The sequence below is a fragment of the Podarcis erhardii genome (assembly GCF_964252035.2).
Source record: "Podarcis erhardii genome assembly, chromosome: 18".
NCBI classification, from domain to species: domain Eukaryota; kingdom Metazoa; phylum Chordata; class Lepidosauria; order Squamata; family Lacertidae; genus Podarcis; species Podarcis erhardii.
This window is the reverse complement of record NC_138516.1, coordinates 2,158,057-2,178,330: the sequence shown is the minus strand read 5'-3', so window position 1 is coordinate 2,178,330 and position 20,274 is coordinate 2,158,057. Positions and strand designations below refer to the sequence as shown.

Genomic DNA, 20,274 nt, shown 5'->3' with positions numbered 1-20,274 from the left:
GGCACTATTACTTCCCTTGATCTAGATGCTATACTCCTATTGATGCAGCCCAGAATTGCATTGGCCTTTTTAGCTGCCGCGTCACACTGTTGGCGTCAAGTTTGTGGTCAACCAAGACTCCTAGATCCTTTTCACATGTACCTCTCTCAAGCCAGGTGTCACCCATCTTGTATTTGTGCCTCTCATTTTTTTGCCCAAGTGCAATACTTTACATTTCTCCCTGTTAAAATTCATCTTGTTTGTTTTGGCCCAGTTCTCTAATCTGTCAAGGTCGTTTTGAAGTGTGATCCTGTCCTCTGGGGTGTTAGCCACCCCTCCCAGTTTGGTGTCATCTGCAAATTTGATCAGGATGCCCTTGAGTCCATCATCCAAGTCGTTGATAAAGATAAAACAAAAAAATCCTTCCAGTAGCACCTTAAAGACCAACTAAGTTAGTTCTAGGTATGAGCTTTCGTGTGCATGCACACTTCTTCAGATACACACTTCTTCAGTGTATCTGAAGAAGTGTGCATGCACACGAAAGCTCATACCTAGAACTAACTTAGTTGGTCTTTAAGGTGCTACTGGAAGGAATTTTTTGTTTTGACTATGGCAGACCAACACGGCTACCTATCTGTAGTTGATAAAGATGTTGAATAAGACCGGGCCCAAGACAGAACTCTGTGGCACCCCACTAGTCACTCTTCTCCAGGACTTCTCTGAAGTTTCTCAGCCCCACTCACCTCACAGAGTGTTTGTTGTGGGGGAGGAAGGGAAAGGAGAATGTGAGCCGCTTTGAGACTCCTTAAAGGGAGTGAAAGGCGGGATATCAAATCCAAACTACTACTACTCCTCCTCTTCTTCTTCTTCTTCTATTGACAGGGTTTTTTTCCCGCTTGAACTTGCCGGAACTCAGTTCCTGCACTTCTCAGGTGGGGGCCATTGCCATCATAAGAGAACAAGGGAGGTGAACATGGTGAGTTCCGGCACCTTTTCTAGAAAAATAGCACTGCTTATGGAACAGGATGTCCCTATTTGCATCCGAGAAATGCTGGAGGGTATGTTATTCTACCTGCCTCTCCCTCTCAGAAGACCTATGCATTCTGTGTGCTGCAGCAGCAAGCGGCGGCAACTGAGAAATCACATGATGCTTTCATCAGCAGTGCATGATGGGCGCTGTAGGCATGAGCATGGGAAACTGAGGACCTTAGCCACAGTACTCCCAGCATGCACCAGGGCATTTGGAAGACGCAGCTGCTTTTCATTTCACCCTTTTCTGGCCTTCCCATCTGGATCACAGCAATAAGGGGAACAGCTGCCAGAAAAGGAGCCTGGTGGTCCTCTAACAATTTTATTTTGTACAGTTCTTTGGAACTGTCCATTTCAAGCTAGGTTCTGATAAATTTTACACCCAGCTCTTAGAAGTTTGATTTCATTGGTATTTTTGCTATGTATTTTTTATATTGTATACTGTAAAAAGCTCAGTGTGGGTTTTTTTACCAATTAAGTGGCACTGTATTTACATTGTGATTAATAAACAAGGAAACAACTGAGTTCACTTTAACCATCTGCAAGATGAACTTTGCAAGATTTTCATTGCTCTGCTATGGTTAAGGGATCATGCATAGACAAGGTCACATCCTGTTCAGGCCAGAACTCCCTTCTACTCCCAAGTTTCCCCACCCTGCTGCTCCCTGTCAACAAAGAAGCCTTGATTTCGCCCTCCTGATTTAGCAGCCGCCCAGGTGGCTGGTTCAGGGTTCCCCTGCCTGCTTTGCAATATGTTAAGTCACCATTTCCAATTGAAACCGGAGAGATTAACTTTCTTTTCCTGGGCACCTGATTACCTAGATAGACACCTGTCAGTCACTGTGCTTCCCTAGGCGAGGGACGCATTGAAACCCTCCACCAGCAAAACTTGCCAGCCGCAGGTCACCCGGGTGACGCCTGTTGCCTGTGTGTGGTTCCCAGTCTTGAAACTTTAAAGGTTCAAAAGAAAAATAAAACGGTCCAGAGGAAAGTTTGCTCGTTTTTTTTTTTTTAACAGATGTTTTGTAGGGCCAAAGTGTGCCTCCAAGTTGAGAGGTGAAATTGGAAAACCGCTGTCAACCGAGGCAACCCCCCCACCAAGAAAAACCAGGTAGCCAGTAGAAATGTTGCAATGAACTCCACCCTACAGGGCCTAAAAAATGAATAAATATGTAAACAGCAGGCTGCAGTTTTGTTATTTCTTGACCAGATCAATTGGCTTGTTCAGATAGTTTTAGAAGGCTGGATTTATCAGTTTGCAAAAAGTGCAGGATCTCACCTCTCCCTGGAGAGAGCAAATGGCTCTGTAGGGATACAGGCCATTATTTATTTCTTATCAATTTATTTCTTTTTTCTTTTATATACTTTATTGGAAGATGAAAATAATGTGTATGTAATTGTAAGTGCACACGGTAAAAAAAGATGTGAAAAAAGGGGGGGGGAGGGTAAGAAAAGAAAAACAACATCCAAATACAATACCAAAAGAAAAACCCACCAGAAATAGAACGTATAAACATTACAAGATTGTTATCGTTCAATCTATTATTTATATATATATTTCTTCTTTACTGAAGACAAAAAGCAATGTGTATATATAATTGTAAGTGTACAGGTAAAATATAATGTGAAAAAGGGGGAAAGGAAAAGGAAGGGGGGGGGAAGAACACCATATGCAATATAATTGAAACTTCAAAACAAAACAAAAGCCACCAAATTAAAATTATTCTAAAACCAGATAACAACTCCTAAAAGAAATTAGCAGCAGCATCACCACCACCCAGGACAATGATCAGTCACACATTTGTTTTCATTGTGTTAAAACCAGAAATGGGGCAAAAATCCCAAGTCCCCCCCCCCCCCAGCCTCAAACTAAGGCCAGGACAACTGACAATGACACAGGCACCATACATACAGAACAGCAAAGAGGTTCAGAAAAGCAGTCCATAAAATTGTAGCAATAAGCGGATACCATGTACTGTATGGTTTCCTCTGACTATCCAATACAGAATCAAATAATCTCCAAAATTATTTTGCTGACCAGAGGGACCCGCGGGGAGTGGCACCCCGGCGAGCTGGGCAGAGGCATAAATCCACACTCCAGGATTTTTCCTTATCAATTTTTTAATATAGAAATTTCAGTTTGGGTAAGAAACGCCTTTTAAAAAACAAAGAAAGTGCTGCATCCTTTGAAGACGGTGCCTGGAATGAGAGGAGGATAGGGACAAACTGGAACAAGTGGGGAACAGTCTAGCCTGGCCGGGGTAAAAGATGCCCTGCTTGCAGGCAGAAGTCCTCCACCCATGCCACCCCCCCCCCCCCCGCCCATCTACAAGGTTAACACAAGGCTGCCAGGGTGCCCAGTTGGTGGTGACCCAAGACGGCCACCGACATGACTCTGGCATGTCCCGTTTCATTATATATATATATATATATATTGATTTTAACATATAAATAAAACATATAAACAAAATGTACCACAAAACTTATCACTTCTACAATCTTTTTAGACTTCCATCAGCACCTCTGATGATCCACTGTTTTAACCACTTCTTATGCATTTCTTAACTTTATATTGCCTTTACATCTCTTAACAAATCATCCTCCCCCTTCTCCATTTTTGCAATACTTCACAGCTAATACATTTACTGCAAGATTCTGATCCGAGTAGGTCTCTTTCTGTTGCCAGATTTCTGATAACAGTATTAGCTTATAAGAGGAAAAATGGATTACTTTATGATTATTGATTTTGCCTAAAAATATTGATTTATATTGATAATTTGATATTTTAAGCGCTATATTGTTCTTATTTTAATGGAATTTAGAAATTTACGGTTTGAGATGTACTTGATTTAAACGTATTTTAATTTATTAATTTTCCCTTGTTATACCTGTTTTGCAGTATGATCTATTGAATATGGGCCTATGGCCGTAATAAACTATCTATCTTTGCAATACTTCCAATAATACTCCTCACAAAACTTCTTGCAAACCTACATACGTTGTCTGATGGCATGTCCCGTTTCAAGGAGGAGCTGGGAGGCCTGTTTCTGAACCAAATTGTTTATATTCCAACCTATCTTTTCCTAAAAGCAATCAGAAGGTCCCCCCCCCCTTCTTTTTGGCTTGGGAGTTCCAGTGAGTTGTGGCTACAAAAATCCCCAAGGGTCACTCCTTACAAGTCTGCAGCTGTTTGACAGCGGCAGGGCTGGAGCCCAGGCGGGGTGGACCAGAAGCAGCGCCTGAAAGGGCCTCAGTCCTTCCAGGAGCAAGTTGCTCGCTTGGAGCAATCTGTGGCGCTGCAGTCTCTGCCCTGCTTTTCCTTGAGGGCTCCTCCTCTGGCCAAGACACCTCTCAAGGAGCTGTCAGGTGAGCACAGGCCATTCACGGGGCAGGAAAGAACGTGAGGCATGAAATGAGCTTTGATGCACAGGAGAGTTCTTCTGGCTCGACTTGCTCTAGCTGGAGACTCGAGTTCCACTGCTCTAGTTCCCCTGTCACTAGCTCTCGGGGTGCCTCCAGGACAAAGAGAGTTCGAATTCAGGGAGGTGCCCAGCAGGGCTTGGAAGGGCAGGAGGTAAACAAAAATACAGTCTAGTGGTGATACAATTGAATGAGTGGTTTTTAAAAAAAAAGATATTTCTCTTAGGTTGCTTTTCATAGAATCACAGAATCATAGAGTTGGAAGAGACCACAAGGGCCATCGAGTCCAACCCCCTGCCAAGCAGGAAACACCATCAGAGCACTCCTGACATATGGTTGTCAAGCCTCTGCTTAAAGACCTCCAAAGAAGGAGACTCCACCACACTCCTGGGCAGCAAATTCCACTGTCAAACAGCTCTTACTGTCAGGAAGTTCTTCCTAATGTTTAGGTGGAATCTTCTTTCTTGTAGTTTGGATCCATTGCTCCGTGTCCGCTTCTCTGGAGCAGCAGAAAACAACCTTTCTCCCTCCTCTATGTGACATCCTTTTATATATTTGAACACGGCTATCATATCACCCCTTTTGTTTCAGTATTTATTTTGTAAGTTGTCTGTTTGTATGTGTTTCCAGGTGGACAGGAAGATTACCCCTCCCGCAGATGGGCAGGGACCCCACGGCAGCCCTCTGGCACCAGTGGCCAACACAAGCGGGAACTGTCTCCAGAAGAGGGACCACCAAGGGGGCTCAGAGCAAGAGCAGGAGCAGGCCAGGCACAAGGGGGTCGTACCAGGGACTGGGCTTTACGCTACCAAATGCCTGGTTTAAACAAGGATGCTTTTAAATTTCTCCTGGAAACTAATAGCGAGGGAGATGGATGCACCTCATGAGTGAGGGTGGTTCACAAACAGGAAGCCGCCACCAAAGAGGCCCTGTCTAGGGGCACCACCAACTGGGCACCCTGGCAGCCTTACATTAACCTTGGGGGTGAGTTGGGCGGAGGACTTCTGCCTGCAAGCGGGGTATCTTTTACCCCGGCCAGGCTAAACATGTCCACTCCCTTCCAACCTAGACTGTTCCCCACCCGCTCCAGTTTGTCCCTATCCTCCTTTAAAGTGTGGCACCCTAAACTGGGCACATTCCCACTGCAGTTCAGGGAAATCACACCTGGCCTAAAAGGCCTCCGATTCCAGGCACCGTCTTCGAAGCATGCAGCTCCTCCTCTGTTTTTCAAAAGGCATTTGTTACCAACAGACAGCTATGGCCCCCGTCCCATCCGCGGCTCCCAAGCTGCCGAAAAGAAGGGGCAAGGGGCAAGGTGGCGCAGCTCTCCCCATCTGTATTTTAATGTTTGAAATGGTTTTGTTTCATATATATTGTCAGGGAACTGCCATCAGAGCAAGAGTCGGAGGCAGGGCTCCAGAGAGATGCCGGAGAGGGGACTAGCAGGGGGGAAGGATTTCAGCGTAACACCCATAGAGAAGAGGGGGAGATGGAGGAATTGGTGACAGGGCTCCAAGACCCTTCACCTGAGTCTAGTGGAGAGAGCGCTGGGACGCCCCTGCCATCCCCTTACTTGCGCAGACGCGTTCCGCGCAGGGAACATAGGAGGAGACTCGGGGTCAAACAGCTTTTATGTTGGAAGAGGTTCAAGAAACACCCACTCTCGGATTCTGCAAGTGACTAACAGGTCACGGAGGGCGAGCTCCGACCCTAAGCATGGTTGGGCAAGCAAACTAACTGAACTGAAGTAATTTACGCACAAGTAACCCTTCACAACCATTACATATATATATATATATTTTTCAAAAACATAATTAAAAAATTATATAGAGAGACAGAAAGTTGGAAAAAGAGTCCGCAGTGGAGGACATCTGCTCAGAGTTGCACCTCAGTAAAGGCACCATCTTTGAAGGATGCCGCCCCTCCTCTGTTTTTTAAAGGGCTGTATTGTATTGGCCGGCTACCCTCCCCCTTCTTTCAGCGGCTTGAGAGCCACGGTCGGGAGGGGTGCCCTTGTGGTGGCCTCCTGAGCAGGGTTGGGGGAGCGCTCTCCATTCCGGGCTTGGAAGGCAAGGCCAATTTTTGTAGGGTCACAAATATACTTTTCCCGGGCAGAATTTGGGGGGAAAGTGTGGCTTATATTCGGGCCAATGGGGTAATTTCTAAATTAAACCCATGTGGGACTGATCGTGCATCACAACTTCTTTCTGCAGGTTCCTGGGTGCTGCTGCTGCTTATATCTCCTTTTTTGATATACAGACCAACCAGTTCCTCCTGGAAGCACGACATGCCGGGGACACATTCGCTGTGGGTGGATGCGACTGCGGTGCTGGCCAATCCACCGTCTCAGCCACCTGGCCAGAGGCCTGCTCCCCACTTGCGCCCCACTGCTGGCTGGGGTGCACCGATGCCGATGGGGCGGTGCTTTCCTGAAGACCTTCCGGACCTAGGAGACGAGGGAACAGAGACTGAGGTGTGAGGGGTTGTGTGAGGCTCTGATGGGGTACTGGGAGTCTCCTTGAATGAGGTGCGGCTCCGAGCAGATGACTCTCGCTGGGGACTCATGGAGTACTGTGTCCAGTTCTGGGCACCACAGTTCAAGAAGGACACTGACAAACTGGAACGTGTCCAGAGGAGGGCAACCAAAATGGTCAAAGGCCTGGAAACGATGCCTTATGAGGAACGGCTAAGGGAGCTGGGCATGTTTAGCCTGGAGAAGAGGAGGTTAAGGGGTGATATGATAGCCATGTTCAAATATATAAAAGGATGTCACATAGAGGAGGGAGAACGGATGTTTTCTGCTGCTCCAGAGAAGCGGACACGGAGCAATGGCTCCAAACTACAAGAAAGAAGATTCCACCTAAACATTAGGAAGAACTTCCTGACAGTAAGAGCTGTTTGACAGTGGAATTTGCTGCCAAGGAGTGTGGTGGAGTCTCCTTCTTTGGAGGTCTTTAAGCAGAGGCTTGACAACCATATGTCAGGAGTGCTCTGATGGTGTTTCCTGCTTGGCAGGGGGTTGGACTTGATGGCCCTTGGGGTCTCTTCCAACTCTAGGATTCTATGATTCTATGACTCTTTATTCTGCTTTTCGTCTCTAGCCCGATCTGCGAGAAAAGCAAACAAGTCACACCCAGATTCTGGGAAACTGCCATGATCATTACTAATTAATTAATAAATTGGAGGGACCAGCTGGGGAATGCCAAAGAGAAGAAAGATCAGAGGCCAGAGAGTGGGGGTGGGAGAACAGTCAGTGGTTAGAGGGAGAAGACTGGGAAGAGGAGGTGTCTTAAGCTGGAGAGGTAACAGGGCTTAGTGAACTGGGAGAGTCTGTTGCAGAGAGAAGTCCACAATCGGAGGCAGAAGCTGCAGCAGGAGAGTGGGATGAGAGAGGGCAAGAGGCAGAGATGAGTCCGGCTGGGGAAGACTCGCGATTGTCTCTCCCTCATGCTACAACAAGCTTGCCTCCCTCCTGTCTCCCAGAATTAGGAGAGGCATGAAAAGCGCAGAGCAGAGGTTGACTGCATGCAGTCAATTGCTTGAGAAAAAGCCCTGGGGGGCAGTGGACTTTCAGCCTCGGCAGCTGATTTCCACGGAGTAGGACGGAGGAATAAAGCTGCTCTGCTCATTAGGCCTGACACTCCACAGGTCTGTGGAGTTAACTCCGTCTTTGAACTGTGTGATTACTGACCGGCACTCTGCTGCAACACAGATGTACATACGTAGGTGCCTTGTTCTAGGTCAACACCTATTGTCCATCTAGACCAGCTATGCCTACTCTGATTGGCCGTGGCTCTCCAGGGTCTGAAGTTAAGAGAGTCCTTTCCTGATCCCTTTAACTAGAGACACTGGGGAATCAAACGTGGGATCTCCCGCCCTTCAATGCCATTGTGCTACGAGCCCTGCTGGGCACCTCTCAGAATCCGAACTCAAACCTCACCCTACCTGCTTCGCATCTCCAGCAGCCTCCATGCTGTAAGAACAAACACTGACAGCTCCCGCCTCCTCCTCTGGGCTGGGCAGAGAGTGTTGGTCCTGCTCATCTGACCATCAAAGATGTTTCTTCTTTTTTTGCACTTCCATGCTTTGATTGGCGAGGGAGGGCTGCTGTGGGGTCCCTGGCCCGCAGGAGGGGTACTTCTCCTTGTTCACCTGGAAACACTTGCAAACAGACAACTTGCAAAATAAATACTGAACCAAAAGCAACCTAAGAGAAATATCTTTTTTTTTAAAAAACCACCCACTCAATTGTATCACCAAGAGCCTGTATTTTTGTTTACCTCCTGCCCTTCCAAGCCATTACCATTGCCTCCTTGATATTGCAGCACACACTGAGGGTTCCTGCCCCCTCCTCCGGGCTGGGGAGAAGAGCACTGGTTTTGCAGCCGCGGCTGCAGCTCCACTGCTGTGGCCTGCTCGTGCTCCTTCTCCGAGCCCCCTCCGTGCTTCCTCTTCTGGGGACACCTCCCGCTCCCGTTGGCCGCTGGCAGAAGCGACAGAGGGCTGTCGTGGGTTCCCTGCCCCTCTGCGAGAGGGATACTCTTCCTGCCCAGCGTGAGGCCCCCACCCTCTTTGTCCTGGAGGCACCCGGAGGGCTGTGGTTGTGCTTGTACAAATAAAACCATGTACCCTGAAGACACCACAGTCTCCGCTGACCTTCAGCCCAAAGAAACTGAACCTACGTAAGCACCTGGAACCCTGGGAAATTAGGGCCTGCACAACCACATCTCTGCATTTATTTGTGGGTGGGTGGAAACCATAATTGTGAAGCATGAAACGAAATCATTCTCCTTTTTTTAATCTAATAAGTAACAACTTTGGTGATAAGTTGTAATTCAGCTGCTGAATTACAACTTATCACCAAACTTAAAACCATGGAGAAACCTGGCCTGAACAAAGACCTTGGATTCTTATCTCATTATACATGACAAAGCCATTTTTCACCTTTTCACCCCTTGCTTTTTCCTGTAAGACCTATTGCAGTCGTTAAGAGTCGTCAACAGGCTCATCACAGCTATCGGCCAATCACCCATTCCCACCCCCTTTCTGAGTAATACCCCTCCCCACCTTCTCACTATATAGAAGGGTCTGGAAACTTCTGTTTCAGTGTATCTGAAGAAGTGTGCATGCACACGAAAGCTCATACCAAGAACTGACTTAGTTGGTCTTTAAGGTGCTACTGGAAGGAATTTGTTTTGTTTTGACTATGGCAGACCAACACGGCTACCTATCTGTAACAACCTTGTATTAGTTCTCAGTCCTCCTTGATGTGGAGCGATGGGTTGTGTTTCTATTTAAATTTCTGTCCTTATTCCTAAACGCATTGGGAGCTTGGATCCTGCTTGGGGGTTCCCCCTTTGGGCATCTGGCTGGACAGAGTAAGAACAGGATTCCGGACTAGGGGCGACATTGGCATGGGTGTTCATTTTTTTCCTTCTTGAAATATAGCAACCCTGGTTAAGGGGTCACCGCCTCTGACTTATGAGTGTCTTCTGCCCCTTTTAAGACCACCCAAACCTGCCCACTCACCACTTCTGGTGGCAGGCAGTTCCTAGGACTGAATCCCTATGCGCTTCTGGGGTTATTCACTCTTGGCTGCAGGTGTTCTTCTGTGTTGCCTCCAGGTGGAAGTCACAGCCCCTCCACAGCATCCCTGGCCGAATTATTGTGGGGTGGCCCTTGTCTGCTAATATCTTTCGGGGTGATGCCAGGCCGCTCCTGGAAGGACCCCTCTTCCTTATCCTGAAGCTGTGGGACAAAACAAAACAAAAACAGCAACGTGAAGAAGTCTGAAAGACAGAGCAGGCCAAGATGTCCTCAGAGGATCTCTATTTCCTAAATAACTCATAGGAAAGATCTGCCTAGTCCAGCCTCATTTTTCTCACATTATATAACCAGATATTTCAACTGGAGATTGGCCACCAGAGATTTGCCACATACCCCCTTGAGGTGTCCAGAGTCCCCCAAGATGTCGCTCTCGTAGGCTTCATAGTCTAAGCTCAGGGGGCTGTCCCGACTGGCGTCTCTCTGTGGAGGGTGAGGGCATTCTTTCCATTTGGGGTCCTCCTGCACACAACCTCAGAGTTGCCGATGTCCATTTCGGGGAACTGCGGAGGAAGAGGGAAAAGCTCTGAGCAGCGCTAGGAAGAGGGGAGGGAACTTCTGCCTGCAAGCGGGGCATCTTTTACCCCGGTCAGGTTAACATGTCCTCTCCCTTCCAACCTTTCTTCATCGGACTGTTCCCCACCCGTTCCAGTTTGTCCCTATCCTTCTTTAAAGTGTGGGACCCTCAACTGGGCACATTCCCACTGATGTGCACCGTCTTCAAAGGATGCAGCTCCCCCTGTTTTTTAAAAGGCATCCCACCAATCCTGATTGATCAGTCGATCAGGGGGTTGATCTTGGTCGATCGCGGGCCCAAGGCAGCCCGAGCACAGCACGCTCCTCAATAGGCAGAAAGACAATGACTCCAAAGCCGGGCACGAAAGAGCTCCGCACCCCAGATGGTTTGGAGAGAGAGAGGGGGGGGGGAGAGAGAGAGATGTGCTGGGGGGTGGTGGTGGAGAAAGAGGATGGAGGTGAGAAGGAGCTGGGTCTCTGAAGAGGGAAGGTAGGATCAAGACCAGCAACAGCATCGCCTCTGCAGGGGTGGAGGGAGGGGGAGAAGGCAGGATTGGCATTGCCCACCCACCCTGCACCCATCCCTGCCTCCTTGAGAGAAGCAGCCAACGCCCACCTGCCCACCCTACTCTCATCATGCATTGTCTCGCCCTCATCCTGCAACAAGCTTCCCTCCCTCCTGTCTCCCAGAATTAGGAGAGGCATGAAAAGCGCAGAGCAGAGGTTGACTGCATGCAGTCAATTGCTTGAGAAAAAGCCCTGGGGGGCAGTGGACTTTCAGCCTCGGCAGCTGATTTCCACGGAGTAGGACGGAGGAATAAAGCTGCTCTGCTCATTAGGCCTGACACTCCACAGGTCTGTGGAGTTAACTCCGTCTTTGAACTGTGTGATTACTGACCGGCACTCTGCTGCAACACAGATGTACATACGTAGGTGCCTTGTTCTAGGTCAACACCTATTGTCCATCTAGACCAGCTATGCCTACTCTGATTGGCCGTGGCTCTCCAGGGTCTGAAGTTAAGAGAGTCCTTTCCTGATCCCTTTAACTAGAGACACTGGGGAATCAAACGTGGGATCTCCCGCCCTTCAATGCCATTGTGCTACGAGCCCTGCTGGGCACCTCTCAGAATCCGAACTCAAACCTCACCCTACCTGCTTCGCATCTCCAGCAGCCTCCGTGCTGTAAGAACAAACACTGACAGCTCCCGCCTCCTCCTCTGGGCTGGGCCGAGAGTGTTGATCCTGCTCATCTGACCATCGAAGATGTTTCTTCTTTTTTTGCACTTCCATGCTTTGATTGGCGAGGGAGGGCTGCTGTGGGGTCCCTGGCCCGCAGGAGGGGTACTCCTCCTTGTTCACCTGGAAACACTTGCAAACAGATAACTTATAAGATTAATACTGAACCAAAAGCAACCTAAGAGAAATATCTTTTTTTTAAATGACTGGATAAGCCACTCATTCAAGTGTATCACCACTTGACCGTATTTGTGTTTACCTCCTGCCCTTCCAAGCCACTACAATTGCCCTACAAGCCCTGCTGGGCACCTCTCAGAATCCGAACTCAAACCTCACCCTACCTGCTTCCCATCTCCAGCAGCCTCCATGCTGTCAGAACAAATATTGACAGCTCCCGCCTCCTCCTCTGGGCTGGGCAGAGAGCGCTGGTCCTTATCAGTAACAACCTTGTATTAGTTCTCAGTCCTCCTTAATGTGGAGTGATGGGTTGTGTTTCTATTTAAATTTCAGTCCTCATTCCTAAATCTATTGGGAGCTTGGGTCCTGCTTGGGAGTTTCCCCTTTGGGTATTTGGCTGGCCACAGTGAAAACAGTCAAGCCAGAGGCTCCTCCCAGCTCTGTTGTGCCCCGCCCAGTGGGCTGGACCATTCACAACTAAACCCCGCCTTGTCTCTACCCGCATTCCACCCCCCCTTCACAACCTATTGTCTTCTCTCCGCCTCCTTTCACAATGGCTCACCTGGATTGGCACAGGTGGCCAACACTCTCACGAGTGCCAGAGCTCGCCCCTCCCCCTTATCTCGTCCTGATTGGCCGAGACAAGGGCCAGCCTGGGGGGAGGCAAGGCAACAGAAGCAGCTGGAGGAAATTCATCCCCCCCCAAAAAAACCTTAATTAACCAAGATAAAAAAAACAGGTTTTGAACCGAAATCTTCTAAACTGAAAGTGAAGTGTAGCAGCCAAATTAAAAAATTATATCGAAAATGTACAACCTATTACTTGAATGGGAACTGAAAGATGAAGTAATAAAAGAAACAACGATAAAGTGCTCACAAGATCTGGGCAAGACAAAACATTTAGATAGGTGGGAAAAATTATGGAGTTTTGACATAAATTTTACAGCTTGTTATTTGATAAAAAAATATATATAAGTGTTTTGTCTTCCTTTAACCTTGGCATTCCTCCCACCCACTCCAATTTTATTTATTTAAAATATTTATAAGTCAGTTTGGGGGTAAAAATAGAGATACCTCTTCCAACCATCAATGTATGCAAAGTTAATTTTTAAAAGAAATAGTCTCTCCCTTGATGCCCTGTCTTTTCCTGCTTAAAAATGCAGTGCTTTTTTCTTTAAAAAATGTTTAGGGGTACACTCATTTTGACTCAAGAAAATAACTATTTTATAGTTCAAATCGGGGGGGGGGGGGAATACAGTAAATGGACAAAAATATGAAGATTTACAAAATGTTTAGGGGTATGCGTACACCTGCATCCCCCCAGAAAGAAAGCACTGAAAAATTGTATGTATTATATATATACATTCACTGTCTCAGTTGCCAACAAAACAACTCTATATTAGATATATTGAGTGCCAACAAAACAGCTCTATACTGTACAGTAGTACCTTGGGTTACCTTCAGGTTACATACGCTTCAGGTTACAGACTCCGCTAACTCAGAAATATTACCTCGGGTTAAGAACTTTGCTTCAGGATGAGAACAGAAATCGTGCTCCGCCGGCATGGCAGCAGCAGGAGGCCCCATTAGCTAAAGCGGTGCTTCAGGTTAAGAACAGTTTCAGGTTAAGAACGGACCTCCAGAACGAATTAAGTTCTTAACCCGAGGTACCACTGTACACAGAAAAATTTGGTACTTTATAATACTGTACTATTAAGCTATAAACACTATAAAGTTCCAAATGTAACTATATAGCATAACACTTAACTCTACATTCTTTTACATCTATAGATAGGCATTGCACTTTAAAAATACAGGATCCAAATACATTTTAACCACTTTTAAATTTGCATTTTAACTAATTGCATTTCAAACAATTACAGCTCGTGGGCTTCCCATTGGGGGCATCTGGTTGGAACCAAGGTTGCAGGTTTGATTCCCATATGGGGCAACTTGCAGGTTGGAATAGAAGACCCTCAGAGTCCCTCCCAACACTAAAATTCTGTTTCTTGATGGGCTGTTGGCTGGATCCAGCAGACTGTGTTTATGCTGCACAATATGCCCACCCACAGAAAAACCACACCAGTCTGGAGCTAGATTTCTCCCCACTCTTTGCAAAGATGCATTGCTTTCCCCTGTGTATATAGATTGAGCCTGACCGTGCCGGCACTGCCAGATGGGAGTTGGAGCCCAAACATCTGGATGGCACCAGGTTGACAAAGGATGGTCCGTGATGGACTATATGGAACTGGCGGAAATGACTGGCAGAATCCAAGACCAAGGAGAAGAGTTGGTGGAAGAAGATTGGAAAAAATTTAAAGTTTATTTAAAAGAAATATTGTAAAATTAAGGAATGTTAGAAGGATGTTGGAATGAAGATATGTGGTTTTAGCAGAAATGATATAAAGGATTAAGTAAAAATCGATAGTTGGTGAAAGAAGAGAGTAGGTGAAAGAAGAGAGTGTAAAATTACAGTATGTTAAGATAAATTATTAGGATAAAAACAAAGATGGAAAGGATTTGCTGAAATATCTAATTGAACTAGAATACAAAAAAGGGAGGTGTGAGGAGGTCAAGGATACAAGCAAATGAAAAATAAGTTATGGGAAGGTTGGATTTGTTTTTTCTTTTTTCTTTTTTTCTTAATTGTTTGTATTTTTCTGTTTTTTTAAAAAAATTTGCTTGTCTGTATTCATGGTGATGTATTGTCTTGTTTTTTCTTGCTTAATTTAGTGTTTTCTTTTTGTAATTTTAAAAACTGGAATAAATATTATTTTTTTAAAAAAAGACAAAGGATGGTCCGCACCCAAACCTGGGTTTCCAGCTGTTTTTGGACTACAACTCCCATCCCTAGTGGACAGGGATGATGGGAATTGTAGTCCAAAACAACAAAAAAAGTCCTCTCCTCCATGAATTCATCCAAATCTCCTTTAAAGTCATCGAAGTTGGTGGCAGCCACTGCCTCCTATAGGAGGGAGTTCCAGAGGTTAGCTATGCGCTATGCGCCTTTTGATGCTAACTTCCTTACCGGTCACGATCATTCATAACATCTCAACGTCCGCTCGTTTTGCATCACAGGGATTAGCTGTACTCAGGCCGGCAGAATGGTGCTTCCGTGTTTTGAGGGCAGATCTCTCCCTCGCCCTGTTCTCCTTTCTTCTTCCAGGAAGGGACGCCCTGTAGAATTAGCTGATCCCACTTAATCTCTCTGTTATAGTGGAGCTGATCCACATTATGAAGGACTGAGTGCGCCACACTGGCCTGTTATTGCAACCCACAGTGTCTCCGGGAAATGCGTTGTCCAAGCAAGCAGATGCCTGTGTTGTATGTGCTTTGTCAGGAATGCACCGGGGCTCGCATTCCGCGTGCCTAAACATTTCTCTTCCAAATGCGCACGTTAGGCAGTTCATATTACAGAAAGCACTGATACTGTTTTTTAATTATTCCATTTCTCCATCAAGTAGCTGAGCAATAGGCCAGTTCGTTCGGTTCCATGTACGATTATTTAATATATATTTTATTTTAAATTTTTCAAACCCTTAGTACATATTTGATACCATTCTTTCTAATACATATGAACTTACCCTCCATCCCATGGTTTCCTTATTTCTCCTTATTTTGCTGATTATCATACCTAACAGCCCTCTTCAACTTAGCTTAATATCTAAATTATTTTTCACTGCTGTTCACAGTTTGAATCCTACTGGCAAATTTATCTATTATATTTCTGCAAATATTCTATGAAAGGCTTCCCCTCCTCCCTTAACACTGACTCCTCCTGGTCTCTAATTTTTGTTGCCAGACTTGCCAACTCCACATATAACTCAGCCATAGAGCACCTCTTTTGTAGGCATGGAATCCTGAGTTCAATCCCTTGAGCTGCCCTGCGAAGAGGAGCTGCTGCCAGCCAGTGTAGGAAATACTGAATGAGATGCACCAATAATCTGAATCAGCATTAAGCAGCTGAATAAACTGACCAAGATGTACAAAACTGTATCAAGTAAATTTTGGAAATGCTGAAGGGTCATTTTTTCATATGCGGCGGACTTGTAAAAAAGTGGCAGGCCTTTGGGAAATGATAAATGAATTGAAAATGATGTTTGAAATAGTCACCCCCCCAAAAAAAGCCTGAAGCATTTCTTTTTGGGAATAATAGGGGAAGAGGTCCCAAAATTTGGTTAAATTGTGTATGTTTCTACTGCAGCCAGAAATGGAAAGAAATATTTCTGACAAAAGAGGAGTGGACGTTAAAACGATTGTACTGTATGGAGATGGTGAAACTGATGGCAAAAATAAGAGACCTAAAAGACAAAATGTTTGTGGAAGAGTAGAGAGCCTTTTTGGACTATCTGCGAAAATATTATACTCAAATGAAATCGCAGGCATGGCTGGAAATATGAGAAAAAGGAATGAGAATGATAAAGGAATATAATGTACGATATGAGCTGCACGAATGATCTGACCCAATATTAAGCAGCTAAATTGTGTTTAAGAGGTCCTTATTCCCCTTGGTGAGCTATAGTTTTCCTGAGAAGAGGGATTGATAGTTAAATCTTCTGGGAACTGTGGCTCTGTGCAATAAGAGAGTCGCCTGGCAACTCTCAGCAATCCTTGTTGTTGTTTACCGTATTTTTCGCCCTATAGGACGCAATTTTTCCCCTCCGAAAATGAAGGGGAAATGTGTGTGCATCCTATGGGGAAAATGCAGGCTTCAGGAAGGTATCCGCAAGCCTTGGGAGCTCAGCGGGAGTTCCCGTCGGGCTCCCAAGGCTTGTGGATAGTAGCCTGCATTCTGAAGCCTGGGGCGCGCTGCAGAGCGCGCCCCGGGCTTCGTGCAGATATCGGGCAGCCCCACAAGCTCGGGGGACAGCAGGGAGGTGGAGCGCCGCCATCCCGCTGTTCCCCGACCTGGTTTGGAGGCTGCCAGCCCCACAAGCTTGGGGGACAGATATCTGCAAGCCTGGGGAGACCAGCGTGCCTCAGTCTTCCCCGATAAAGAAAACAATGCCCGACCTGAAGAATTTGGAGCAAATGATTCAGCAGAGGAAACACAGCCCAGAATAACTAAGGAGATAGTACAAGAATACTTGGCTAGTTTAGATGTATTCAAGTCTCCAGGGCAAGATGAACTGCATCCAAGAATATTAAAAGAACTGGCAGATGTGATCTCAGAACCACTGGCAGTCATCTTTGAGAATTCCTGGAGAACACGCGAAGTCCCGGCAGACTGGAGGAGGGCAAATGTTGTCCCTATTTTCAAAAAGGGGAAAAGAGAGGACCCAAATAATTACCGCCCAGTCAGTCTGACATCAATACCAGGGAAGATTCTGGAGCAGATCATTAAGCAAACAGTCTGTGAGCACCTAGAAAGAAATACTGTGATCACCAATAGTCAGCATGGATTTCTGAAAAATAAGTCATGTCAGACTAACCTGATCTCGTTTTTTGACAGAATTACAAGCCTGGTAGATGAAGGGAACGCAGTGGATGTAGCCTACCTTGATTTCAGCAAGGCATTTGACAAGGTGCCCCATGATATTCTTGTAAAGAAGCTGGTAAAATGCGGTCTTGACTATGCTACCACTCAGTGGATTTGTAACTGGCTGGCTGACCGAACCCAAAGGGTGCTCATCAATGGTTCCTCTTCATCCTGGAGAAGAGTGACTAGTGGGGTGCCACAGGGTTCTGTCTTGGGCCCGGTCTTATTCAACATCTTTATCAACGACTTGGATGATGGACTCAAGGGCATCCTGATAAAATTTGCAGATGACACCAAACTGGGAGGGGTGGCTAACACCCCAGAGGACAGGATCACACTTCAAAACGACCTTGACAGATTAGAGAACTGGGCCAAAACAAACAAGATGAATTTTAACAGGGAGAAATGTAAAGTATTGCACTTGGGCAAAAAAAAATGAGAGGCACAAATACAAGATGGGTGACACCTGGCTTGAGAGCAGTACATGTGAAAAGGATCTAGGAGTCTTGGTTGACCACAAACTTGACATGAGCCAACAGTGTGACGCGGCAGCTAAAAAAGCCAATGCAATTCTGGGCTGCATCAATAGGAGTATAGCATCTAGATCAAGGGAGGTAATAGTGCCACTGTATTCTGCTCTGGTCAGACCTCACCTGGAGTACTGTGTCCAGTTCTGGGCACCACAGTTCAAGAAGGACACTGACAAACTGGAACGTGTCCAGAGGAGGGCAACCAAAATGGTCAAAGGCCTGGAAACGATGCCTTATGAGGAACGGCTAAGGGAGCTGGGCATGTTTAGCCTGGAGAAGAGGAGGTTAAGGGGTGATATGATAGCCATGTTCAAATATATAAAAGGATGTCACATAGAGGAGGGAGAAAGGTTGTTTTCTGCTGCTCCAGAGAAGCGGACACGGAGCAATGGATCCAAACTCCAAGAAAGAAGATTCCACCTAAACATTAGGAAGAACTTCCTGACAGTAAGAGCTGTTTGACAGTGGAATTTGCTGCCAAGGAGTGTGGTGGAGTCTCCTTCTTTGGAGGTCTTTAAGCAGAGGCTTGACAACCATATGTCAGGAGTGCTCTGATGGTGTTTCCTGCTTGGCAGGGGGTTGGACTCGATGGCCCTTGGGGTCTCTTCCAACTCTATGATTCTATGACTTCCCACCGGGCTCCCTAGGCTTGCGGATAGCAGCCTGTTCTGGGGGCTGGGGTCGGGGGAAGCTCCAGCATCCCCCACCCCAGCCCCGTGCCTGGGGGAAAAATATTTTTTCCCCTTTATTTCCCCCTCCCCTCAAAAAAAAACTAGGTGCGTCCTATGGGCCGGTGCGCCCTATGGGGCGAAAAATACGATAGTTGTTGAGTTGTGTCTGACTCTGGACCAGAGCATGCCAGGCACTCCTGTCTTCCACTGCCTCCCGCACTTTGGTCAAACTCATGCTGGTAGCTTTGAGAACACTGTCCCACCATCCCGTCCTCTGTCGTCCCCTTCTCCTTGTGCCCTCCATCTTTCCCAGCATCAGGGTCTTTTCCAGGGAGTCTTCTCTTCTCATGAGATGGCCAAAGTCTTGGAGCCTCAGCTTCAGGATCTGTCCTTCCAGTGAGCACTCAGGGCTGATTTCCTTCAGAATGGAGAGGTTTGATCTTCTTGCAGTCTATGGGACTCTCAAGAGTCTCCTCCAGCACCAAAATTCAAAAGCATCCATTCTTCGGCGATCAGCCTTCTTGATGGTCCAGCTCTCACTTCCATACAGCACTACTGGGAAAACCAGAGCTTTTACTATACGGACCTTTGTCTTCAAGGTGATGTCTCTGCTTTTTAAGATGCTGTCCAGGTTTGTCATTGCTTTTCTCCCACGGAGCAGGGGTCTTTTAATTTCGTGACTGCTGTCACCATCTGCAGTGATCATGGAGCCCAAGGAAGTAAAATCTCTCACTGTCTCCATTTCTTCCCCTTCCATTTGCCAGGAGGTGATGGGACCAGTGGCCATGATCTTCATTTTTTTGATGTTGAGCAATCCTTAGCAAACTACAGTTCCCAGGATCCTTTGCCGGAGGGAGAAGGCCATGACTGTTTAAAGTGGTATGATAATGCTTTTAAATGTGTAGTGTAGACGGGGCCAAAGATTAAAATATGTCGATGTCTGGATGGCCTTGCCTAACCAAAAGCGATTCAAGCAGGCGCCAGAAAAAGCTCAGCCAAGGCGCCTGCCTGGTGTCAAGAGGCAGGGAGTTCCAAAGCCTAGGTGCCTCCACACTGAAATATTTATTTCCTATGACTGATGTGCACAATGATGGCAGAATACAGCCACAAAGAAAAAAACAACCCCACACCAGTATGGAGGCACCCATTCAGTGTTGGCCGTTCTTTTTTTTTCCTTCCCTTTTTTTTTTGTATGTTATGATTTTATGATTTTGCAATGTTTAAATGTCTTCATCGTACACCAACCTGAGTGTTTCCTGGCCCCGCAATATTTAGTTTGATGGTTGATAAATATATTTTTTAGAACTAAATAAATGTACAGTTAAGGGTCAAGGGATTTTTAAATCTGAAAAAGGTTTGGGGGGGTGTTGTGTGTGTTCTATATGGGTTTCTCAATGTAACCACAGGGAATTGAATAATAATAATAATAATAATAATAAAATTCTATACATGGTCGAGGTAACTGGGGCTGCATCCAGTGAAGTCTTCCAAAGAGGAAACCCATTGAAATGAATGGAGCTTACTTCTGACTAAACGTGTTTAGGATTTTGCTGTTAAGTTGTATACAACCATCATCATCATCATCATCATCATCATTAACCGGCCTTCATCAAGAGATCCCCAGGGCAGTTCAC

At 46.3% G+C, this 20,274-nt stretch overlaps 1 long non-coding RNA gene across 2 annotated transcripts; it reads right to left on the bottom strand.

Moving 5' to 3' along the window:
- Positions 1-9,667: 9,667 nt before the first annotated feature.
- Positions 9,668-12,604, bottom strand: LOC309333083. 2 transcript variants are annotated; one of them, XR_014152359.1, is made up of 3 exons: positions 10,795-12,604; positions 10,369-10,535; positions 9,668-10,176 (listed from the first exon to the last, which is right to left on the bottom strand). It is a non-coding gene; the product is annotated as an uncharacterized lncRNA (long non-coding RNA). The 2 variants fall into 2 exon arrangements; XR_014152360.1 differs by having other exon boundaries at positions 11,701-12,604.
- Positions 12,605-20,274: the final 7,670 nt, after the last annotated feature.